General features: G+C 37.2%; 1 protein-coding gene across 6 annotated transcripts in view; it reads left to right on the top strand.

The window, feature by feature from the left end:
- Positions 1–26,385, top strand: part of LOC120773853 (ecotropic viral integration site 5 ortholog) — a 79,089-nt gene that overhangs the window by 11,094 nt on the left and 41,610 nt on the right. For all 6 annotated transcript variants that reach the window (XM_040102995.1, XM_040102993.1, XM_040102994.1 and 3 more), the window contains exon 2: positions 24,558–24,605. The gene's annotated coding sequence lies outside the window, so the exon portion shown is untranslated. The remainder of the gene's footprint in view (positions 1–24,557; positions 24,606–26,385) is intronic.

The following is a 26,385-nucleotide window of genomic DNA, read 5'->3' as shown; positions in this document are numbered from 1 at the left end:
AATCTTCATAAAATAAATGCCAAATAATGTTCTTTCGAATGATAGTAAACATTCCCCATCAAATTTGAAATTTCTGTGTTTTTTTTAAGTAGGGAAAATTGAAATGGACCATCCGTTATATACAACTTCCAATTTTCAAAAAATTTTTTGTTTTGAAATTAATTTTAAGAGATACTTCGGCATATCTGTATACTGCATGTAAACAGACCCCCATTACAATCACTACCTCTTTGCACGCTCCGCTAAACCTACTTACTTAACAAGCCTCTGCCTCTGGCTCGACCCCATCCTGGACCTACCGCTAAGTGGTTTTAATGACAGTTGATTTTGCACTGCCCGCTGGATCAAATATAAGAATTTATCGAAATGATATTGTGTTTGTGTATGATATGAAGTTTAAGGCTTCATTAGCTTATAACCTGAAAATTTGGATTTTAAGTTATCAATTTTTTAATAACTTTCGAATTCGCGATGAAGATAGTTTCGATACGATCTCAGGCTTATATTGCGGATAAAGTATGTGATAGGCAATAAGACAACCCTTGGAGTCAGAATTATTTGAAAAAATTCTCTAAACATCTAATTTCGCGCCCTAAAATCTCACGCTGTTGAATTTTGTAAATACCTTCTCAAATTATATAAGTCCTCGAGCATATTTTCTTTATTTATTTATTGCTGCAATAACAAATACAAATGGCTCTTCCAGCAGCTTCTCTAGCCTTTGCTGTTTAGCTTCTTGTTTATTTATATTTATTTCTTGCCTCCGCTGTTTGTCTCTCCAAGTTATTTATGTTGCGAGCAAGTTGGTGTAGTAATTCCACCGCCAACAGACAAATAGACAGACAAAGTTGCAATGCCATTTATGGTAGTGCAATTCCATCCGTTGCAACAGCACAATGCAACCACAATTTACTACATATTGCACAAACACACGCACTCGCATGAGGTACATATATACATACATATGTATCTATCTGATGCCGTGCATAGCTCGTCTCACTCGTATCTGGTATCTAGCGTACCTTATGTGCATCTTACATGGCCGGTCGTCCAATCCAACAGGCTGTCACTCACACACACACTTGCATCTTGTCAGCGCCAATTCCCAAAGCTCACTACAATTTAGCTTAGTGCATTTGAAGCTTGCCATCTGCCGCTCCGGCTGCTTCTGCTTCCTCCTCCATAGGCTTTCATCGTTAGAGGTATTCATATATTTTATTTCGTACTCTTTCATTTTTCCTTCGCCATTTTATGACTCTTGGTGCTGGCGTACGAAATTAACTGCAATTGCTAACCGTTATTGGTGTTGTTGCTGTTTGTGAAGCAGTTTTTATTTCTTCTTTTCTTTTTTTTTGTTATTTTTGCTCTAATAATGCCTACCTTCCTCCACATGTTCAGTTACGCCCATACAAACTAGTAACATGTTCGTACCTGCGCCTACTGTGCACCCTGCTGTTGTTGTTGCTGTTATATCGACTATTGTTTATGCTATTAGCGCAAAATGTTGCTTACTGTGCCATTTACGGTTGTTTTTGTAATATTTTGTTGTACTCTGCTGTGCAACTCCTGCTTTATGTGCTCTTTGCTTCCTCTTTTCCTTTGTTTTTCTTCCATTTTTCTTAATTGCACAATAACGAAATTAACTGAAATGAGTTAAGGTGCCACCAATATTCCAAAAAATATCAAGAAACATAGTTCCATCTACCATTGTATCTCTTTTTTTGTTTTATGTCAGTAAATTTTCTGCTTGCATTTTTCGCTTGTGTGATTTATTCGCTTCCTCAAGTGATGCTTAAAGCTGTAAGGCACTAAATATTGTCGAACAATACAGGGTTTGTATGGAAAGTAATAGGACTGAATCGATTTAAAAAAATTTATTACAGCGGTGGTTTCAACTCTTTAAAAGCTATCAACATAGGCTCCTTCTGCGTCGATGCAGCGCTGCCAGCGCGATTTACAGCATTGAAGGCGTCACGGAAGCATTCTCCGGAATAGCCTTGAGAGCCGAGGTGCATGCTGCTTAGATCCCCTCTGTTGTCTCAAAATGCTTACCTTTCATCGGCACTTTCAGGCAAGAAAACAAAAAAGTCCGGGGGCGCACATCTGGGCTGTAGGGCGGCTGCGGAAGCGTTGGGGCGCCGGCCTTGGTTAGGTAACTGTTCACAAGAAAAGCGGTGTGAGCCGGGACGTTGTCGTGGTGTAACTTCCAATCGGCTGCGATGTCTTGTCGGACCCGATTGACCCTTCGTTTGAGTCTCTTGAGGATTTCCACGTAAAACTTTTCGTTGACAGTTTGTCCAGGAGGAACAAATTCATGGTGGACAATTCCTTTGATGTCAAAAACACGCACACGAGATACATTGTCAGTGTTTGTCGAAGTCGCAGATCTCCCAGCACGGTCTTCATTAGCGACCTCTTCCCGGCCCTCTCAAAAGGCCTTCTTGCTAAAGCAACATCTGTGTAAGCCTTTTTGATCATATCAAATGTCTATGTCGCAGATTTACAGAGTTTCACACAGAATTTAATCGCGTACCTCTGCTCTACCGAACGCTGCATTTTCGGCTTGCACCACTGACAGAAATACTTCGCGAAAAAATATTTGTCCTAACTCTCCAGGTGCTCAGAGACAACTGACCAGCCGCTTGTTCGTTAGCTAGAAACGCCTTCTACCGAATCCAGTCGGTGCGCGTACGCTCCGAAGTACAGTCATGGCGAAAGAAAATCAGTGCTATTACTTTTAGTTTGTACTGCATATGTTAATTAGTGGGTTTAGCAGCTTTTTGGTTTCAAGTTAGCTTGAAATCTTGTATTTCCAATGAAATCACGACTACGAATTCATTGAAAATGTTGCAGAAGTATTTTTGGAAGTCTACTTTATCATACACCCAAGTTTTCGAATGGCACGAAGCATTCAGTGATGGTCGTGAAGTCGTTGAAAGCTTTCCTAACGCGAGCCAGGCATCCACCTCTGTTAATGACTGTAACATCCAAAAAGGTAAAAGAAACAGATCGATTTAACAATTTTAGGTAATCCTTTGGATATGAAATAGAGTTCGCAAAAAAGTTGCTTGACATGGGTTTATGAATATGACGTCGAAACTGTCCAACACTCCAAAAATGAGCCTAAACCGAAAAAAAACTAAAAATATTTTCTAAAAGAGTTTGTTTACTTTGTGATTTCTCTGAGGGGTTCATACTCATCGACTCATGACATGTCCGTCGAAACTTTCATCATGAATAGAAGAAAATAACGCAAATCAATATGAGAAGATTAAAATATCTGAGCAATAATTTGTTTGAAAATTCAGGTAGAAAACAAAATTCTTGAAGTCAGCCACTTACAGTTAATTGTTAACATGACAGCCTATTGACGTCTAAGCTTCCCGAATAAATTCTTTGTGAACAATTTAATTATTCTATAAAGCAATAAATATTTTCTGGATTTGAGACCGATTTTTATATGTTTTATTATTCCGACTTTGTATTTGTAATTTCTTGTCTCGTCATCAGTAATTAAGTAGATGTTGAAGATAGTTGTAAATAAATTATTTTGTCGCCTTCAAGGTAATCCCCACTAGATGTAATACACTTATGCCAAAGATTTTTCCTCGAAACATTTTTCATAAGCACTTTTTGGGATGGCCTTCAGCTACTTCAATTTTGTGTTATCTCTTCAATCGACTGAAAATGAGTTCCACGAAGCGGCAATTTCAGTTTGGGGAACAAGAAAAAATCGCATTGTATTCATTGCGTTTTTGGCTTCAAATTCGGTCACAATCCATATTGACCGTCTGTCCCTCCGCAACAAGTTCATGGTGCACCAAACCACGCATATCGAAAAAGCAATGAGCATTATCTTGATTTTTGAGCGGCTTTGGCGTGGTTTTTTTTGGTTTCGGCTCGTTTTTTTTTTCCTCCATTCCGATGATTGTTGACTTGCTTGCATGTCAAACCCATAAACCCATGTCTCATCGGCCGTTATAATGCTCTCCATGAATGTGGAATCGGAATTCGCATGATCAAGTATGTCCAAAGAGAACTTTTACGGTACTCTCTTTGAAAAAAAAGTTCAGCTTTATCGGGACTAGTCGAGCAAGAACGCGTTTGCCAAAATATGCACCAAAAAAAAAAAAACAAAAAAGCAAAATAGAAACGCGAGAGATGTCAAGCTCATCTTTCTTATACTTGCCTGACGATTTTCAAGCCTTATCCATATCCATATCCTTTTTTAATATTTGATCAGTTGAAGAGGTCGAAGGTCGTCCAGAACGACCCATGTCTTTAACGATCTCTCGACCGTCTTTGAAGGCTTTGTACCAATCGTAGGCTGGTGTTGTTGATTCATCGTAAGCCTTTTCCAACATACGCAAAAATTTCGCGCACGAAATTTGGTTAGACATACAAAATTTGATACAAATTCTTTGTTCGATATTTTTATCCATTGTAATAATGGCAACACACTACTGAGGAGTACCGACTCAAGCAGCTGATGTAAACAAACTGGTTGACAGATCGCGCTGAAGTTTGGCATAGTAATTAAGTAATTAAGGATAGTCGAATTAAACAAAATACATTTTTAGAAATATCATTTACCCGGGGAATTTAATTATAATTTCCGTGTGCTTTTTTGTCAGAATGTGTATAACCTTGAAATCGAGTTGAGGCGACTTCATAAAGATATATTTAACGAACATCTTTTGAATGATAGCTATAAACTATAATGATCCCAGCAGAATAATACGGTCCGATATTGTAGTATTGTCTTCTTCTTCTTAATTGGCGTAGACACTGTTTACGCGATTATAGCCGAGTTAACAACAGCGCGCCAGTCGTTTCTTCTTCGCGCTACGTGGCGCCAATTGGATATTAGAAGCGAAGCCAGGTCCTTCTGCCCTTGGTCCTTCCAACAGAGTGGAGGTCTTCGTCTTCCTCTGCTTCCCCCGGCGGATACAGCGTCGAATACTTTCAGAGTGTTCTGGAGTGTTTTCGTCCATTCGGACAACATGACCTAGCCAGCGTAGCCGCTGTCTTTTAATTCGCTGAACTATGTCAATGTCGTCATATATCTCATACAGCTCATCGTTCCATCGACTGCGGTATTCGTCATTGCCAATGCGCAAAGTACCATAAATCTTTCGCAGAACCTTTCTCTCTAAAACTCGTAACGTCGACTCATCGGTTGCTGTCATCGTCCAAGCCTCTGCACCATATAGCAGGACGGGAATTATGAGTGACTTATAGAGTTTGGTTTTTGTTCGTCGAGAGAGGACTTTGCTTCTCAATTGCCTACTCAGTCCGAAGTAGCAAGAGTTAACCTTTAAACCACACCTCCACGTTGAATATGGTGCATAATATTGCTCAAAGTGGTATATGCATCGATCTAATTACGGCAGTACGCGTTTCCTTCGAACATGTAATGTTTGAAATAATGCTAGAAGAGTTTTTCGTTTTATTGAGTTAAGTCAAGTTGTCACTCCCAGAGTTTTATACAAACCAAACATAAAAAATCAAACGATTCGATCGTAAGATGATGAGGCCGATTGAGAAAGTTTCGCCTCATTACGTTTTGTATGTATGTAGCTATATAAGTACATATATATGTATGGTAATCAGCTAAGTTTTCCTAAGCTATTCAAATAGAACTAAACATCTTAACTACCTATAGTAGTTATAAAGATAGTCGCGAACGCCGCAGCTACCATCTAATATACATACATATATAAATATAATAAAAACAACTCCAAAGAGGTTAGTAAAAGTATTCGTAAAATATAACAAATTGCCCGCATCAATAATGGCCTCCTTTCTCAACAGTTTAATTTCAACTTTTTCGCCACTTATTCGTAAGCATGCAATCTGCTTTTCTACAAACTTGGTCAACAGAGCTGCTGGTTTTTGTTTTACCAACTGTGCGCTACCAGTTAATTGTCTATATATATAAATATGCATGTATGTATGTGCATATGCACATGTGTAAAAAGTTGTAGGTTCTTTCTTGGTTATCACAATTAAGCGGCGTGGAACTGACAGATCTGTGTCTTGGACTTTCTAAGAAAAATATTAAGCTGTCTATTTTTCTTTCAACTTATGAGAAATATTGCAAAAAATAATCTCAACACTTTGGTGTCAAGCTGATTAAAGCTTGAGAGTAATAATTAAAGTAGATGAGTTTAATAACTCAATTTTATTTGTCCCACTTTGCTGGCCTATTTCTCAATTGCTCTCCTAAACTCGAATTTCAATTAAACCATTTGGGAACTTCATTAATAAAATAATTCATTGCTCCATAATTTTGCTTAATGTTTTAGTCTACATTGCTTATTACACTAGCAGGTTAAAATATCAGTATTTTTCAGTATTTCTGTTAAATGTGCTCATATAATCTTGATATAAGCGAAGTAGTACCCCTTACACGTTACTTTAATATGGCTTGAAGAATTGATGTCCATCATATCGCTGTTAAATAAGAAATTGTTGAACAAATATTATATTTCTGCAAGATACCCTACTCCGAGAAGTTATAAAGACAAAAAATTGATGATGAGGATCGTATCGGCAACCTGCTGGTATGTACCTAGAACAGAATCACTCTTATCAATTTTTAAAAGCAAATATTGTTAAGAATAGTTAAACGAATCAAAATCCAATGGCCACTCTGTCTATGTAGATGACTGTCTATCTCCTTCTAACACTACTAATACGCGTTGCAAAGTCGACCTCTACATTGTTACCACTAAAGCTATAGTCTAAAATTTGGTGTCAGTTAAAGGTGTACACCATTTTAGAAAAACCGTGACTACCTGCACTTCTCCGCTTCAGCGATTTTCGTAGAAAGCATTGAAAACGAAGCTCTGTTTAACTCGTTGCCTTTAAAATTTTCGACGACTTATTTTGGTGACAGCTTCCTTAGTATTCGGGACCCGATTTATAAGGTCTAGTAAAAATATTTGCATAATTTTGCGTATTAAACGATTTAATTAGCATAGTTAGAATAATCCCATTTACGTGAAATATGCACCATTTTGTTCGATAACTTGTTACCATTTTGAAGGTAATTCCCTAATGCCACTCTCATAGAAACCCTTGTGATAGAGCCAATTTCCGCAAGCTTTTCTTGAGTCAAAGTTTTCACCAGCAAATTCATTCACGATAGGCAGGAACAGCTAACAATTACTTGGTGCTAGGTCTGGAATATGTAAGTAAAAACCCCCCATTCAAGCTTCTGGTGAGTCACTGTCGATGTGAGTAGCCTGGTGATGCCGTATGGGACAAAATTCCTGTCCTATTGGAGAAAGCTGACTGCTTGTTGGCGATTGCAGATATATTGGGTGCCCAACCAGACATAGACACTAACATTTCTTTATATGCAACCTTACTTACGAAATCCTTTTTACAAAGTTTTGGACATAGCGATATTCTGAATCAGCTCAAAATAAATCTAAATAGATAAGACTATATCCTCCCAAGGTTGGATTTTAATAGATACTTCCAGGAGAGAATACTCTCTAGACGTGAATGGGGAAGAGATTTTGTAGGAGAAGAGAATACTATTTAAATCTATATGGATTAGCCCAAAATGGATTGCTGAGTGAGGACAAGGGTATAGATAGATAGATAAGAAAATTTAGGCTTTGCCCTCCGTTATATCACATATGGTCACAAAGCTCCAGCATTGTAAACTATTCCAAGAGCCTGCTGGTCGCGACTGAGGTGACGTGATCCCTGTCGACCTAGATGGATGATTGCTGGGCAATCCAGAATCGGGTCGCAGAACCGCCTGTTTGCCCAAGAACTATGCCCATGTTAGACAAGTGCTTTCTGAGCCTGCAGTGCGCTGCGTGGCAAGGAGCCGAAATTTTTTTCGGTGGGAGGTAGATCATTTCCTTAAACCTTGCAAGGTTGTACCCTCCCAGAAGTAACTTGACATGGCACATTTCTGTTGCCTGCTGACAATGCTGTCCTCTTTCCACTCTTTCCTGCGTGCGGAGCAGCTCCTTTATAGTGTGGGAGAGAGAATACTATATCAATCTATATGAACGTTCCAAAATGGAAAGAGTAAGTACTGGGGTATACTCCGAGGTACCTGATCTAAGCGGAAGTACGAGGCATTGAGAAGGCCTGTGAAGTTCTACTGAATAACTACGGGAGGATACCGAGAGCTGTCATATACAAAGATAGCCAGGCGGCATTGCTGGTCGTCGCCAAAAATAAACTGAGCATGGTCATTAAATGTAGGAAGAATTTAAGCTGGAAGGTAAACTCTACTTGTCCATAATTTGGGTTCCCGGTCATAGGAACATTTGCGGCAGCAAAGCCAAATTGATTTGATTGATTTGGCCACTCAGCAGCCTTTCTTGACGAGCCTGGGGTGGAAAGACGGCAATGTCCGCTAGGAGCGATCAAGTGGGAGCTAAATACGCCATTTGAACAAATAGTTCATAACAGATGGAAAGCTACATACAAATGCAAGATAGCGAAACAGATATGACCAAAAAATGACAATACAAGAACTGAGGATTTGTTAAATAAGCCCAGGAAAAGTATATATAGACTAGCAGGCACGATCCCGATGTAGAACACTTTGAATCCACCAAGTATCAAACTTTGAATGTCTTATTGTGATTCGGACGACAAGCCGACAAGCCTTAGAGAACGTAGCCACTGTACTCGTTGTACGTATGTGTGTTGTTGTAATAGTTGAAGCAAAGAGATAAAATGCAGCCAGCCAAATTTATCAACTACTTCTCTGGCTATTTCGATATCAGCAATGGAAACGATTCACTCATTATTTTAAATAAAATAAAACAGATTTCTTTGCTTGCAGTTTTTATTTTATATATATTTTCTCTATGCTGTTGTCCGTAGCTTTGGTACTGCAGCACTCCCGCAGATAACGAATAAAACGTTCCACGTTGCGCCTAGCACGCCACTATCGCTCCACTTGTTTTGTATGCGCAGGTCCCTCGTTCGAAAAACAGCTTTGCTTTTGGCGTCAGCGGGCCACTCGAAAAGTACTTATTGCTTTTATTTGTTCCTACATTTTATTGTAAAATATTATTCAGACTTTTTTGTTGTTTTTAGTGCAGTTTTAGTCTTACGAAACTTATTTTTATTTCTATTTCATTTTTTAGTTTTGTTTTTTGCTCCGCTTGTGTAAAGAAATCTTTATGTTGAACGCATTCTTACTGCAATTAAAGTTCTCTTTCTATTATTACGCCTCGCTCCGATGAATTAACGCGTTTCTGCGTTTACTTATTAATTAAAGTGGCGCAGAAGTGCAATCACCCATGAAGTGTGGCCCGCCCTCGTGGCAAGCGTCTGGCAGGAGAAGAAGGCTGCGATAAGCTGGCACACTAATTCAATATCAAACTACTTGGACTTGTAGATATCCACTTATTTCTATATACAAACTATATGTACATAGCTTGCAGATATGCAGGCCTTTTTGTAACTTAAACGGCTTAAATTTCTTTCAAAAAGTCATTATGAAATAGTGTGCTTTCTACACATAAAATTTGTTGTATTTTACTTTATCCACACACGGCAGTAGACCACACTTTTTAGGGTTTTGAACCAACATATGTTTGTCTTTTAAATATTCCGTATGAGTTGACTTGGCTATATAACCGCAAAGGCATCGCAGCAGTACCGCAAACCGCCCAAGAAAGTCATTGAAATACTCAATTTAGTATTCGCAAGTAAATAATACAAACCTTGGAATGACCTAAGTTTTGCGAGAAGGAATATCTGTCGTTAGATGGAGACATATCAATGCGTAGGAAATTCCAACGAAAGCTCGGCCAAATAGAAATAGCTGTAAGTCCTAAATTATTAAATAAAAGACAGTCTTCGTAAGAGCGTTGAACTTCCATAACAACTGTGAATTATTTGATATTAAAAAAGCTCTATTCATTAAGTAGAGCATTTACTAAGGTGAAAGCTTTCTAAATTTTTCAAATTGATAATTTTATCTAAAGTTTCCAAAAAATATTTATTTACCACTTGTAATTATATTTTCGAACATTTAAAATGCTTAATATATAGAACACGATTTCCTTCTTGTGTCGTCAACAGCTCCCTTTGCTGTAGCCCATCTTGACAAGATTCCTAAGCTCTTGGAAGTCTAATTTATAAAATAATTTTGATGGTCAATCGGCATCATGCATGAGGCTGACAGATTACCAATTTTGATGTGTAAAATATCAGAAAGATTGCTTAAGTCGAGGTCCAAAGTTATTAATGATAGTAATACTTAGAAAACAACTATTTGTTATAAATATGGTAATATAAGTCAACTCCATAAAGAAGTGGAGTTTGCTGAAACGTCGCTCTGTTTTGTGTTTCCCTGTTGCTTTGCTCTTGATCTGTCAGCCCCATTCTGCAGGCGGGTGCCGCCACCAGGCATTTCAATCAATTCCTACAGACCCTTCGATCGAGTGCCAATGGAAACTTTGTACTATATATTTCCGATCTACCGCTTTTGACATGACTTTTTGCAGTCTTGGTCGTTCCATCATGTTAATATTTTCCTTGCCATGCTGCTATCCAACAGATCCTGGTTTAGGCAATGCATAGGTTTTTCAATCTTGATCCTATTTTTAGGTGACAGCCGTATATCCACTATTTTATCGTGTCGTCCACTATTTTATTGCCGTCGGTGCCTTTGTGATCAACCACCCCGTGGAAATGAAGTCGCTTGCTTCTGGCAAAACGCCACTGTTGTCCTGTTTTTCAAGGCATATCTGGCCGTTTTGTGAAACGAAGTTAAACCCTTGACTGCTGCTGGTCGCCGACGTAGATGTTTACTCTGGAGATCTCTGTTTAAAATATACTGAAGTGATCTGGCAGCTTAAAAGGCTGTCTTATGCCTAACTCTTAACAGTATATCCCCGCACCAATTTCGTCCTCCATTTTCGAGCCATTTTGTATCACTATACCTTGGTTATAATCGCGGTTGTATACAGAATGCAATATCAATAATACTGGTTTACATGGAGAGTTTTCGGGAATTTACTAGAGGGGAATGTGAAGCTTGCCGCATGGAGCAGGCAAAATTTGATAATAATTTTAAACTTTTGAACAAACAAAGTGATCGAATATTTCCGACAAAATATTTTACTTTTTGTGCAAAACAGGTGATCCAAGTAGAGGCACTTTTTTCAATATCCCTTTTTTTGACAGATCACGCATGAGTTGTGTCAAGCTGTTATGTTATTTTTGTTCAGTATTGTTTGGCATTTCATCATGGAAAGACTTACGCCTGAACAACGTTTACAAAGTGTTCAACGTTCTGTAAAGAATGTGTTTCGCGCACTTCGCTCAACAGTTAACATAATCGGCCTACTGAGCGTATTATTCGCAAAACCATCACCCTTCTTGAGACCTAGTATTCATTATTGAATAGTATTCGACCGAATAGATCACGTCCAGCAGACAGTGAAGAAAATATAGCAGCCGTAACTGAGAGTGTACATGAGGAGCGTGGAGAGTCGATTTGGCGCCTTTCGCAGTATCTCAGACTGACGTATGGAACGACTTGACGTATTTTACGTCGAGATCTTAAATTGAAAGCGTACAAACTACAGCTTGTGTAAGAACTGAAGAGGCGCAACCTTCTTAATCGACATCGCTTTGCTCTATGGGCCTTTGAAAAGCACCAAGAAGATCCGACGTTTTCGAGCCAAATTTTGTTCAGCGATGAGGTCAATTCAATGGCTCAATTGGTATGTAAACAAGCAAAATTGCCGCTTTTGCGACGAAAAGCAACCTGAAGAAATTCAGAAAAAACAACGGTTTGGTGTGGTTTATGGGTCGGTGGGATCATCGGTCCATATTTCTTCAAAAATGATACCAGTGATAATGTAACCGTCCATGGCGACTGTTATCGCGCCATGACAACCGACCATTTATGTAGGTCTGAAATTGAAGCTCGTGATCTCGGCGACATTTGGTTTCAACAAGACGTCGATACTTCCCACGCATCGCATCAATCAATGTTTTTATTGAGAGAACACTTCGTTGAGCAGATATTTTAATTTTTGAGCCGGTCGATTGGACACCAAGAACACATCACACGGTTAGACTTTTTTCTGTGGGGATATGTAAAGTCTAAAGTCTATGCGGACAATCCCGCTCCGATTTAGTCCTTTAAGCAAAATATCACGCGTGTCATTCGTCACTTACCAGTCGACATTTTAAAGAGATAAAAATAATGCCAAAGAATGTTCTTTCGAATGATAATAAATATTCCCCATTAAATTTGAAGTTTCTGTGTTTTTTCTTTAAACAAGTAGGAAACTTCAAAGAGGATCACCCTTTATATCATTTTTAGATTTTGGTTTTCGTGTTAGGAAATTACTAAATAATAACAGTAAATCAACAATGTAAATCTGAAAAATTCTCTCTTTAATGAAAAGTTTTATTAGTTGAAATACATGAGAAATTTTCAATTTGAACACCAGATGGGGAGTACTGAAATGATTTACAAAGCTTTGATGTTAATACTATATGTACATGTATGTAAGTTCTTAAGTCTATGTTCAGCATTTATCAGTTACATATAGCAACCTAACCTCAAACATTCCCGACACAGATGTTTAAAATGAACTTGGAAATTACTCGTTGGGTAATTTCACACCAATTTCCGGCCACAATAAAATTCAGTTAATAATAATAGTACAAGTCTTAAATAACACTACTCAACAAATATGAAGGAAAAATTTGCGACTGATGTGCTAAGATGCCTGTAAGGTATTTGAGTTGTCCTGATTACGAATTTGAGTTCAAAAATTTTCCCTTATGTCATTTTAGTGGTGCCCTTATGTCAATTGTGGTGCTTTGACACCTACACAAAAATCCTACGTGTTAGCAAATGTTTACTATAATTTTCGGTTTTAGCAACCCAAAATTAGCAAGTACAGCCTATAATATCACAGTCGCAACATGACTGTAAACTAGTATAATTAAGCGGCATGGTGAAATTCTACACCCAGACTTACATACGGATATTATGTATCAACATCCGTTAATTACCAAAACTCGCGAAAATATTCAGAACAGCAGATATTTCGTTGATAATAATAACTACAATAATTCTATGTGTAGACAATGGAATTAATAAACATGCCTTGACATATATTTAAATATAGTTATAGGTATAGAAATGGTACCAAAGCGTGATGTTTTAGCATTATCATAAACAATAAATACATACATACAACCACATACTTACATATGTACAAATTCGTATGTATATTTGTATTGTTATACCAGATCGTATGTGTAAACACGAAAAACCTTTCGTATAACAATCAAGACTGACAACAAATGCTAATTGTAATTAGTTAGATGAGAAATTACTTGGCAAATTAGTGGCCGATGTGCGAGAAAGCGAACGAGCCAATGAAAATAAAAATCGAAATGAGCAAAATGTTCACGTCAAAAGTGACAGCCCGGTGGGTGGGCGATAAGGAGTACATTTGTATATACATATGTATGTAGCAGCGCTCAATGGAGCCTGTTATCACTCAGAAACTTTATATAAGAGCAACTATAATACACATGTATGCATATGTTTGCATATACATATGTATGAAAGCAAAAACAAAATGCTATTACAATTAACTAATTAATTATAGTAAATTGTTCTCGTACACAGTAAACATATGTAAGTTCAAAAGTGAGCAAATACATATGTATGTATGTATATGAGAATCAGTATGTAGAAAGCACAAAAGGGTTCATAGAAAAATAAACACACCCATTTAGCAATTTAGCTTAAAGTGTTTGCTAAATATTTCCGAACTTTCATTTTACTTGGATTCATTCTCAAATTTAATTCCTCATAGAAATTTCTGTATTACTATTTTTTTATTTATATCTATTTCGATTTTCGACGGGTAACGAATACTTATAGGTCACAAAGAGAAAATTTAATCCATCTTTATGCATCCGGTAAAACTAAGTACTAAATTTTCTCTTATGTCCTGGAAGGTGAAAGTAAAAAGAAACCTCAGTCATAGTAAAAAGAAATCCATTATCTTTGTGTAACTACTTTGGCAATCTGTATCTCGTCGCTCTATGGCGTTAAAAAGATAAGATTTCCTAAAACTTCTAAGACATTTTTGAGATAATTTGACTCAGTATTGTTGAGCCTGCGTCAAAGATGATCACCTTGAAAAACATATTTTACAGAGTTTCTTCCATAAAGACAGAAAGGCAAGTCATGCGTTTGAAAATATGCTTATAGTTCTTATATACGGAAGGCATTCTCTGGAATAGCCTTGTGAGCCGAGATGCATGCTGCTTGGATCCCCTCTTTTGCCGCAAAATGCTTGTCTTTCATCGGTCTTTTCAGGCAAGGAAACAAAACAGTCCGGGTAACCACATCTGGGCTGAAGAGCAGACTGCGGAAACGGTGAGATGCCTGCCTTGGTTAGCTGTTCACAAGAAAGCCGGTGTGAGCCGGGGCATTGTCGTGGTGCAACTTTCAATTGGCTGCGATGTCTTGTCGGATCCGATTGACCCTTCGTTTGAGTCTCTTGAAGACTTCCACTTTGGATTTTCTCCGGTCTTCATCAGCGACACCTTCTCGACCCTCCAAAAAGGCCTGGTGCCACCTAAGCACACCTGTTCTTGCCAAAACAACATCTGGGTAAGACTGCTTGATTATATCCAACGTCTCTGTCGCATATTTACCGAGTTTCACACAGAATTTAATCGCGTACCTCTGCTCTAACGAACGCTGCATTTTCGACTTGCACCACTCACAAAAACACGTCGCGCGAAAATGTTTGTCCTGACTCTCCAGGTGCTCGGAGACAAATGACCATCCGCTGTATGTGACGGTACATAATCGTGGTGCAAAGACCAAGAGTTGTCGGCCCATAACGCTGGCCTCTTTTTACTAATAGTTTCACGCAAAAGATACCTAACACTCAAATAGCATTCCTTATTGACAGTGTGGCCGGTCGGTAGGAATTCGAAGTGCACCACATCTCGATAATCGAAGGAAACTGTCAACATAACCTTGATTTTTGACTTGCTTTGACGTGGTTTTTTCAGCTTCGGCTCACCTTTGGTAAGATATTCGGCCGATTGATTGGTCGTAAGTATAGATCCAAAACTCATCGCCAGTAAAGCATTGCTTCACAGACGTTAACACGACGCTGTTTTTAGAAAAAAATTGAGTGATTTTGGAACAAATCGTGCTTTCACTTTTCTTAAACTAAATGAAACCTTAAATTTCATTTCATGGTATGACATGTTGTTCTTCTTTTACTGCCTTTGGGGCTACATTAGTGCTGTATACTTTTTTGGCTAGATGTTAAAGAGCTTTACTCAGATAGTAGATTATAAAATTTCGGAAACTGACTTTATCTCTTTTAAGGTTCGAGCACTTTGATTCCTTATAATTTCAAATAAAGACATTTTAGCGTATAACTTTCTAAAAAGTTCGCGACATTTTCATATAAACGTTCCCCGATAGGCGAATTTTTTAAGTCATTTAAATTCATAATAAACTTAACTGTCCCATTCAACTTTCATACGCATTTTTTCGATATTTTTCTTTCCTTTTTATGAGCATATTGTAATTCTTTTACAGAAATACAGTCTTACAAATTCCGACCGGAAATAAAATCATTATCACATGCTAGAGGATTCTAATTAATTAATATTTCTCCGACTGAGATCTTAAAAACTTGTTTCCCTAAGAACGATATACAGAAGATGAACTTAACCGAACCAAATTTTGTGTTGGGAACTCAACCCTTCACTGTAGGAAGCTCATTAAAATTATGAATAAGTAATCCTTGTTACACCCCAACTACTTATGGTGGCTTTTTGAAACTCTTTTTCTTTTCTAAGATATTTCAAACATTAATTTTGTTGCTTTGGCAGAATGACTTCACCTTTACTGAAATATTTATAATAAACTTACTGAAACTTTCCGGCCTTTTCGGCATTCAGGTTAATGTTAGTGCCACTTAAGTCTATGAATTGCACTATAAGGAAAATAAGGCGGCGTAGGTCTTTCACGAAAAGGAGTCATTTGCTGATTCCGGCGACTGGGAGGCACAGAGCTTGCACATTAAACAACGCAAATGAATAATTATATGTAAGTATATGGGCAGGTAAAGCGAATAAACGAGAAAAGGACAAAGCGACTAGGAAACTAACGAAAATATACCAACATTTGTGTATATGTATGTATGTGTGTATTCTTCTATGACTGTGACATGGGCATAAATAATTTTTGACATCATCCTTGACTTGGTTACACCAACACGTATTGAATGAGGCATTGCCATTTGTGTGCCGAATGCGCGTGCTTCGCTCTACTTTGGGCTTTTACGAGCATGTGCGCACAGCTTCTTGCCCACAACAGGCACACATTTATGTAGTTTACATGCAGTTGTATCTGTATTTGTAACACACCTTTATTTCATGGCATGACTTTCGTATTCTGGGGATTGTGCGGGACGTGCTAAGGCATATGAGAACCCAAAAATGCCAACATAAACAATTCCGGTCATTCAACGTGGAAAAAGATACATACATATATATGTAATAAAAGTTGAACCATTTCGAGTTTCCCTACCTTTTTCAAAAAAAAAAAACATAGAAAATTTCAAATCTAGTGGGGAATGTTTATTATCATCCGAAAAAACATTCTTTGACATTTATTTGTTGTAGATTATCTCTTTCAAATGTTGGGCGCGGCTACGTCACAGATGGTCCTTGTTGTAACCAAAGGTCGCCGAGATCTCGAGCTTCAATTTCAGACATCAATTAGTTTGTTATCATTGCGCCGATGATTCCATGAGCCCACAGCAGCCCTGAAATCTCATCAGGTTGCTCTTCCTCCCAAATGCGGCAAGTTCACTTCTTCACATACCCATTGAGCCAGAAATGGGCCTCATTGCTCGAAAGCGTCAGCTCTTCTTGGAACTTTTCAGGAGGTTATAGAGCGAAGAGATGTAGCTTGGGAAGATCGAATGGCTTCAGCTCTTGCACAAGCTCTATTTTGTATGCTTTCAATCAAAGATCTCGACGTAATATGCGTGAAGTTGTTCCATATGTCAATCCGAGTTGCTATTTAAAAAGCACCGCTACTTGGATCACCCATTATATACTTATGTATAAGAAAATGGATGAATACCATACTACTAGAACACATTGTACTGTGAGAGTAGAACCTTATTTACTCTTCCCAACTGAAGACTACTAATGTTTGTCGTGCCACAATGGCAAAATAGTACCTTCAATTACATATTTATTTACTAAAAGCACATGCGATACACTTGTACACACATAAGTATATGCTTAAGTAGGAATAATAATAGCAATTTGTTCTATAGTAAAGTCGCATGTAGCCGTGAAAGCGGCAGTTAAACAAGTAAATATAAAATAGAATAGTGAAACTGGAGAGAAAACAAAATCGACAAAACAAAAAATGACACACTACACATACACGTAAATAAATATATATGTATATAGGTCTGTTTGCACATGTGCTCTTAAATAAACGCTGACCAGCCATGTCACCTACATATTCATTTTTGTGTGTACTTATGACTGTAATTGCACGAATCTGAGCATATGCTCAGAACCGAAATGAGCATTCTGGCTAAAAATGCTAAATTACAATTACAATTATAACATAAACAATATGAGCTCCATCGACATCGAACACGACGGTAAAAATATCGAAAATACAAAAAATCTTTAGAATGAACCAACCGAAATTCGACTTTAACCAGCAAAATGCTGTACAACATTTAATCACAGTGGATAAGTCAGTTGGATAAAATATGATGGCGGATTACCAGGCATCCTTATCAGTATTAGTACTTTGTTGTCCGACCTGTTTTTGGGTGCTGGATCACAGCGGAATCGCAGGAAACTGCAAAGCCGAAGGGCTTGTTAGGGTGGCCACCCCAATTTCTTAAAATTGGCAGCGAGTCGGTACTTCCCTCTCCTCTTAAGGTTCTAACCTTGAAACTATGGACCTCCGGTGGGTTTGGCAAGCTCTAGTCAATGCGTCAAGAGGTCCTCTGAAATTCTCTGAGTTTCTGTTTGAAAGGTTGAACCCGCTGCCATTTTACGTGTTCTGACACGGCACTGGTGATACATGGTAAAGGTACATAGTAATTTGTCGGATGCAAATTGTCAAAGTTGTATGGAAGGAGGCGAAGAAAAATGATCTAAACACTTTCTTTTCAACGATTCAGATTTTAGTAAAACGTCTCGGTAAAAACACCTTCAGCGAACTTAGCGAAGTGGCTAGGATACACATTAAACGCCAAAAAAAATTGTGGTGGGCTAAATACGCTTCGTCGATCTGGTGATCCATATCTAGGAGTTTTGACAATCACAAAAAAAGTGGTTTTCAATGAAGCAATACTTTTTTCGGAGTTGTTCTTTTTGACAGCTGTCACTTGATTTATACTCAGTTTGTTAGGAGATTTCATAATGATCAGACTTACTAAAAAATTTCTTACCAAAATAACGGTTCGGTTTCGGCGACGCGATTTCGCGAATTATATTGAGCTATGGAAGTCACGTTTGGTTGGATGGGTATGTTTATAAAAAGAATTGTCGCATTTGAAGTGATGTTCATCCTCAAGCTATCGTTGAGACGCCGTTTCATCCACTTAATGTCAATGTTTTGTGTGATCTATGGGCAAAGGGAATATTTTGGTTCATCTAGTTTTAGGTCGTAATGTTACAGTTAGTAGAAAAAACTAAAGAGCCATGATTAATGACTTTTTCGTGCCTGAATTGGAGAATGTTGATATGGACGACCTTTGCTGTACACTCTTATAGAAAATTGCACCTTCTTAATTAAGCTCTGTATCTCGAATTACTTTCTCCAGAATTGAAGAAATCGCACGATAGGGAGTCGCCTTGTCAGAAACCTCGTTTGGTATCGAACGGCTCGGAGAGGTCCTTCCCGATCCTGACGGAGCTTTTGGTGTTGCTCAACGTCAGTTTAGACAACCGTATTTTTGTCAAATTCAGACAGAGCGGCATAAAAGCAGTTCCTTTCCGTGCTGTCAAAACCAGCTTTAAATCGACGAAAAGGTGGTGTGTGTCGATTTTCCTTTCACGAGTCTTTTCTAAGATTTGGCACATGATGAAAATCTAGTTGATTGTAGATTTTCAGTCATCACACAGTACGCTCGATAGTACCTTATATGCGATGTTGGGAACGCTTATCACACAGATTGTGGGGTATCCCTCTCTGTGAATTAAATAGACCATGTTAGGCATGCTTTTGTTCGACTATATTCTACAAAGAAACTGATATAGTTGAACTTCTTCAAGGTCTAACAATGGAACGTTTCCTTCATCGTCATCGATTATGCTTTCGCTGCCTCTCAGCAGGTTAAAGAAGTGTTCCTTTCATAATTTTAGTGTGCTCTGGGCATCAGTCACCTCTTTGGGGTGATAACAAACGAATACCTACTTAAAGAGTTAGGCCAGTCTAGAACCCTAATTTGATATATTATTCTCGGAGTAAGAAAAAATAAATAAAATTTATTTCTTTGAGGCTTTATTACACATTTAATCGAATGTATAACATATACATATAACATATACATATGTATATGTTATAGACATTTTCATACAAGCCGAAGACAATCTTCTTTTCTAGTAATTGACAATCAAAAAGTTCAAGTGATGTTCAAACTAAAACTATTTTACTTCAATTTCTGATTTAATTGCACCCATCTTTTGGGTTGAAAATATCTTTAGAAGAGGATTGGTGTTACAAACGGAGGAACGTCCAAAAGTAATATTATAGATTACAAATGTTATGATTCGGTCATCAGGTAAACTATAAATAATTGCCTAGCACCCACATTGAGAGTAGAAAACATAATTTGTCGCGCTTTAGCTCATTCCGTATAATCGGGTATGTGAATTATCTTACTAATATAATCGGTTCTACATATCTTCTTTCAAATTCTTGTGTTGGGTAATGGATTTTCTGACGGTTATTCGTTAAAATCGTGTCATCTCAGAAAGAATGAAAAATGCGAACGGAGTCTACATAAGAGAGTAACATATAGTTTATACCTTTACATCAAATTTTCAAAAATGCCGGAAAGAAACAGGGTAAATTTTCCGGGAACATTAACAGAAAATTATATTTGTAAAAAAGCTGCAATAAAATAAAAAAATTCTACAAAAATCATTCTTCAAGTGGATTCGTATGAGTGCCTCCGAGTATCATTGCCGCCTGATTTGAAAAATAGTCTCGAGAAAAGCTAGAGTTTAAAGTTTTATATACTGAATTGATCCAAATTGAAAAAATTTTAATTTTCCGAAAATCTAATGCCGAATATACATACATACATATTTTTTTTTTATTTTATCATTAATTTTTCCGTCATAACCCACTGTTCAGCCACAAGTCACATTCGAAATTTGCCAATATAAGGGCAATTAAAGCTCTGTTCTGTGTTGGAATTTCGGTGTCGATCCAAAACAGGTACAAACCAAATTGCAGAACATTCACACATACATATACACATATTTAATTTTTTCATGTGTGCCTACACTCTTGTATATGAGTTTAACCGAATTTTTCGGCCAACTCGCAATACAACCCAGTTCAATTGCTTTGCCGGTGCAGCGGTGAATGTGTCGTGCCGACTTTATCTGCCTTGTCTCTGTTCGTTCGTCTACAGGTATTTTGGCTTAAATTTGGTTTGGTTCAGTTTGCCTTTTCGAATATTGAATTTCGTGCCCAAATTGCTTAACGCTACAATGACAACAGCAACAAAAACGTTATATGGAACAAAAAAGTGGCAGCAAAAAATCAAAAAAAAAAAAAAAAAACAGTTAATATGCCACGGGCAGCCAGCAGGTTTATGACTAATCAATATCTGTTGATTTCTACGTACAACTACCTGAATGTGTACACACAATCGATGTAAAGTAATATATGTGTGTGTATACTATATATAGTATATGCTTGTATGTAAGTACAGAAATGATATTTTGCATTCCAAATAGGCGTATATTATATACATACGTATGGTATATGTATAGAGTGTGTATGCATATGTAATAAAATCGTATATAATATTATATTTCCATTTTTTGCTTTCATTATTACCTTTCACCTTTTATTCCTTTCAAAACACATTGCGCAAACGTTAATGTTTCGGGTAATTAGGTTAAATGCAACGTGCAAGAAGTTGCATTGAGACTTGCAATAACTCCCGCGTCTACCACAAAAATAATAATATTTTTATATACAAGGTGCTTTCTAAAGTAAACAGGACTTTTTAACATAGCGCCTACTGGTGGCGCCATCTATATGTCGACTGGTGCGTTAGAATCTGCTATCTTTATCTTTAACGATTGTCCAGTGAGAATTTCATGACATTTCATCGATTGGAAGTGAAGTTATTGCGTTTAAGTGTCAGTATGTTTGCATTATCGGTGCGAAAATGAGCATAGAGCAAAGAGTCAGCATTAAATTTTGTTTTAAAATTGGTAGAAATATACCGAAAGGTTTCAATTGATGAAACAAGTTTATGGCGATGATTGCCTATCCCATAGCAGAGTGCACGAGTGGTTTCAACGTTTTCAAAGAGGTCGTGAGGACATAAATGACGATCAACATGTGGGCCAATCAAAATCCGTGATCACCAGAAATTCCATCGAAACTGTGCGTGAATTCAGCAAAAATCAGCCGAAATCATCATTGAAATTCATGGAAATGGAATTGAACAACTCCAAAACATCGATTTATCGCATTTTGACTGACGACCAAAAATTGTTCAGAATCCAACATTCGAAGGACATCTCGTGACCGATTATTTGACCAAAAATCACATTTTAACCAATAACCACTCCCCGTATTCACCTGATATGGCACCGTGCGACTTTGTAAAATGCATTTGCTAATGAAAGGAAAGCGTTATGCAGGCGTAGAGGCCATACAAAAGAATTGCACCAGCATACTGGCGGCCAGACTGCCTGAATTATCAGATAATTTAGTTTGAATTGACTTTACACTACTTTTGGACTGTTTATTCAATACGAAGACGTAAGTATGAAGAACTTGAGAAGCTGCCCGACAGGGGTAATGCTCCAAATTCTACGAAAAGATGAGGTAACAAACGGCAGGTTTCAAGACTGGAGCATACTCTTGTAAGACCCAAAGTGGTGATCTAGTGGCAGATGTTCAGAGCATACTGAAGTTATGGAGGGAAAACTTCTCCATCCTGCTTAACAGCAGTGAAAGTACAACATCTGGAGAAAGCGAACCCGATACGGCGAAGAACTCACAAGGCGCATACATTAGCTTCTTTGCATGATGTGGTCGGATGAAATAATGCCCGACGATTGGAACATAAGTGTGTAATGCATAAAAAAGGTGGGCTCCACAATCTGCGTCAATTACCGTGGGATAAGCCTCCTAGTATTAACACCAACAACGCAGAACATGTACTACTTCGGACTGAGTAGGCAATTGAGAAGTAAAGTCATCTAGCGACGAACAAACACCAAACTTTACAAGTTACTCATCATCACCGTCCTGCTATATGTATAATGGACGATGACAATATCCAGCCGGCCTTAGGAATGTTTGAGAGAAAGGTTTGGCGGAAGACTTATGGACCTTTTCGCATTGGCAATGGCGAGTACCGCACTCTATGGAACGATGAGCTGCACGAGATATATAGCACCATTGACATAGCTAAGCGAATCAAGAGAAAAGACAGCGGTTGCGCTGGCTAGGTCATGTTGTCCGGATAGAAGAGAACACTCCAACTTTTTGATTCAGTTTCCGACGGTGGAAGCAGTGAAAAAGGAAGACCTCCACTCCGTTAGAGAGTTCAGGCAGAGAAGGGCATGGCTGCACTATGTAGGTATATCGAATTGACTACAAGTAGAGAAAAGAAGAAACGACTGGCGCTATGTTGTAAACTCTACTATTACCGCGTAAGCAGTGTCTACGCCAGTAAAGAAGAAAAAGTTTTTTTTTTGCCAATAAAAAATTACCATTTTTTCATAATTTTTTTGTTTGCTCTAAGCTTACCAAGATACGAAGATTGCTGTAGTTTGCATTATACAATAAAAAGCCTGGCTTGTATGGAGATATGGGGCGTCAGTCAATATGACCTCCTTGTGACATCGGAGCTCTGGCGAATTTATGTTGCAGAAACTGAACATTTTTAATGGAACACCGTCTTATTCAAACCCATAACTTTCAAGCCCATTTTCGCAATAGGAAATAAGATTTGATAGCATGCTATTAACTGTTTAGTTGTGTTAATAAAGCTAAGATTCAACGAGGAACTTGGCGAAAACAGTCACTTTTTGGTCATACAGTGGCGTTTCATGTTTCTCGAATAGATTTTCTGTTTCACAAATGCGGCAGTTCTAAATCTTTCAGATTTTCCAAAGCTAAGTAGATTTTTTTCTTATTAGCCTACAAACATAGATTCTTTAATTAGATTGATAATTTAGCAGCATTGGGCTTATGTATGTACCTTCTGATATTTAACTGTCGCACAAATTTGGTTTTTCTCAATAATACCTTTATTTTTTGGGACGTGGCAACACAGTATTGCAATCTGGCAACTCACGTCTTTATTGTGACATTTCTGATGTTTACATTTTGACATACGAGCGCCATTTATACTGTTTACAGTAGTTTAAAATATTCAATATTCAATAATATTGAGCCTTGGAAATGTTTGGTTTTAAATAGTTTATTAGCAGTATAATTTTGTGCGATATTTTTTTGTTATCAACACATATGTATGTAGGTCTAAAGCCTCTCTTAAATCCTTTTCTTAAAAATATGACTTACCCCAAAAAAGACCGAAGGAAATATTGTAACTGAACGGTGTCTTCAATAGGAAAGATATCGCAGCGAATCGCACTGCCTGAAATATTTTGAGAGATATTTGCCAATTCTACTGCCAATATTTGTAGCCATCAAAATCAGCCTACAAGTAGATGGCGATCGCCGATTTCTTTTCGGGTATTTCCCAAAATCAGATTTGATTAGATATTTACCGACGGAAACTATTATGAACTGGAATGTTTTTCCTTTCCATTCACCGGAATATGTGGGGCCAATTCTTATATGAGCATAGAGTCATTCTATGAATCACTTCCTTTCATTCCACAGTTAACTTGCTTCGTCAGTTTTTCGGCTGGGTTGTGGCCAACGACTCAACAAGCCTGCACGCGATCCCAATTTTTATTTTCCACATGTATGCACAACGAGATATACATACATACATATATTGCTACTCAACAAGTGCACAGACATAAATACTTTATTGTACTCATTGAGCATTATTATTTGCTATTACTAAAATACCATCAAACTCGTTTCAACGAGTTTATGCGTGAGTATGTACGTATTGATATATTTATTTTAGTGCAGTGGCTTAGTAGATAATTATTATGGAGGGGTAGAGTTTAACTTAGTAATGAAGGAATTATATTATTTTTATTATACATAGGTATATGTATGTTTTTGAAATATTTTCATCACATTTTTTGTCTCTTTCCAGGTTCTTCTTTAATTCAATCAATGAAATCGACATCTGGCATAGCATTAAGTGAGTAAATAATAAAATATATATTATATAATAATACGTTTTTCTTGGTTATTATTTTTTCGATACACCCGAAATAAATATAATCATTTCATATCATCACTTTTCTATTGCATAACAGTACAGGTCAAATGACCAAGCTACTTCCTTAATTTCTGAGGACGGACCAAATTTTTCTAAAAATTATATGCGGCTTCCGAATGCCTACTGGATTTAAGAGTTATACCCACTTGCTATTCAGAAAAAATGTTTTTTTTTGTGAAAGAGCATTTTATTAAATAAATTTTTAATTCCCTTGATCTCGATTAGGAGCTTCGAAAAAAGATATCTGACAATGAGAAAGATTTTTCTGTCTTAAATTATCGCAAATCCAGAAACAAAATAAATTTTAGAGTGGCTTAAAAAACGAAATTGTCATTAAAAACCTTATTTCTTCCATCAACTCTGACAAATATATGTAAGAAAGTCGTGTAACATTTTTAAATCAATCGGTTAACTGTTGTGGGAAAATTTCCCTCACAGACCTTGAAAATAGCGTGTCGAGAAAAAGCGTTTATATTTTTGGGATTAAATTACACTACATTTTTTTCAGATTCATTCGTTCCTTTCTCAAAATATTGCCTTCTAGCCAGAAAATTGCAACATTTTCTGCTTTTCTCAAAATTTAAAGGTGGGAGTGCTCAGGGAATGTTTATTTATCATATTTGATATTTATTTTTTTTATCAAGTTTCCCTACTAATGATTATGGTTGATTGATGGTATTCATTGCGTTTTTGGCTTTGAATTCGGTCACAATCGTACTCTTTTTGAAAAGAATTCAGCTTTATCAACAAATATCATTCGAACGGACTCTCGAGAGATGACGGACTCTCTTGACATTTCTCTAACACTTATATACCTAACACCTATATCGCTCACTTCTTTAATATTTTCATCAGTTGAAGAGTTCAAAGGTCGTCCAGAACGAGACATATTTTGAAATATCGTTTACCAGGGCAAACTAATTACAATTTCCGTGTGCTTTTTGTCCCAATGTAAGTAAAAAAAATCTTAGAAATACGCTCAGTTCTCAAAAAGATTTACCGGCTCAAATATATCTGCATACGATATATGTAGGTATGTATGTACATGTCATAGATTTTTTGAAATTCACACTGAATATAACACATTAATGAGATCTTTTTCTATATAGGGAAATATTTTAAGTTTTCGTCTCTTCAAGATATCGTACCATTATGAAAATTCATAGCTTTTACGACAAGTAATCAAAATACAGTTGAATCCAGTTGATCGACACAATCGCAGTAAAGTTTTCAGCTTTGAATCTGTATTAGAATAAATATTTCAGGTATTTTTCTTTACACCTATAATATGCTCACGTAAACTTAATACTACGTACACATATGGTCAAAATAATACGTACATTCATTTAGGCTGCAGTCATGATTGAATTTTGAATGTTTGGTGAAGTACACGTATGTCCCATTTATATCTTCATGAATAATATCAGCCGATATTTGCAGCATAATATCTTCCCAAATGGCCTTGTGAAGGCTACATCGAGCTAATTTACCTGGCAGGATAGTCAAAAAAAATACCATTATTGCGAAAAAAATAATTAAGATAAGATTACAATTCGCGAAAAATCATGCAAATTGGTCCGGCCCAAGTGGTAAGAAAAAGTGAGCACAATATCTTGTGGAGCGACGAAACAAAAATTAATTTGTTCAGAAATGATGCCTGACGGAATGTTAGTCGTCCGAAAGGCAATGAATTGCATTC

The sequence above is a fragment of the Bactrocera tryoni genome, chromosome 4 (genome assembly GCF_016617805.1).
Source record: "Bactrocera tryoni isolate S06 chromosome 4, CSIRO_BtryS06_freeze2, whole genome shotgun sequence".
NCBI classification, from domain to species: domain Eukaryota; kingdom Metazoa; phylum Arthropoda; class Insecta; order Diptera; family Tephritidae; genus Bactrocera; species Bactrocera tryoni.
This window is presented reverse-complemented; position numbering and strand designations above follow the sequence as displayed.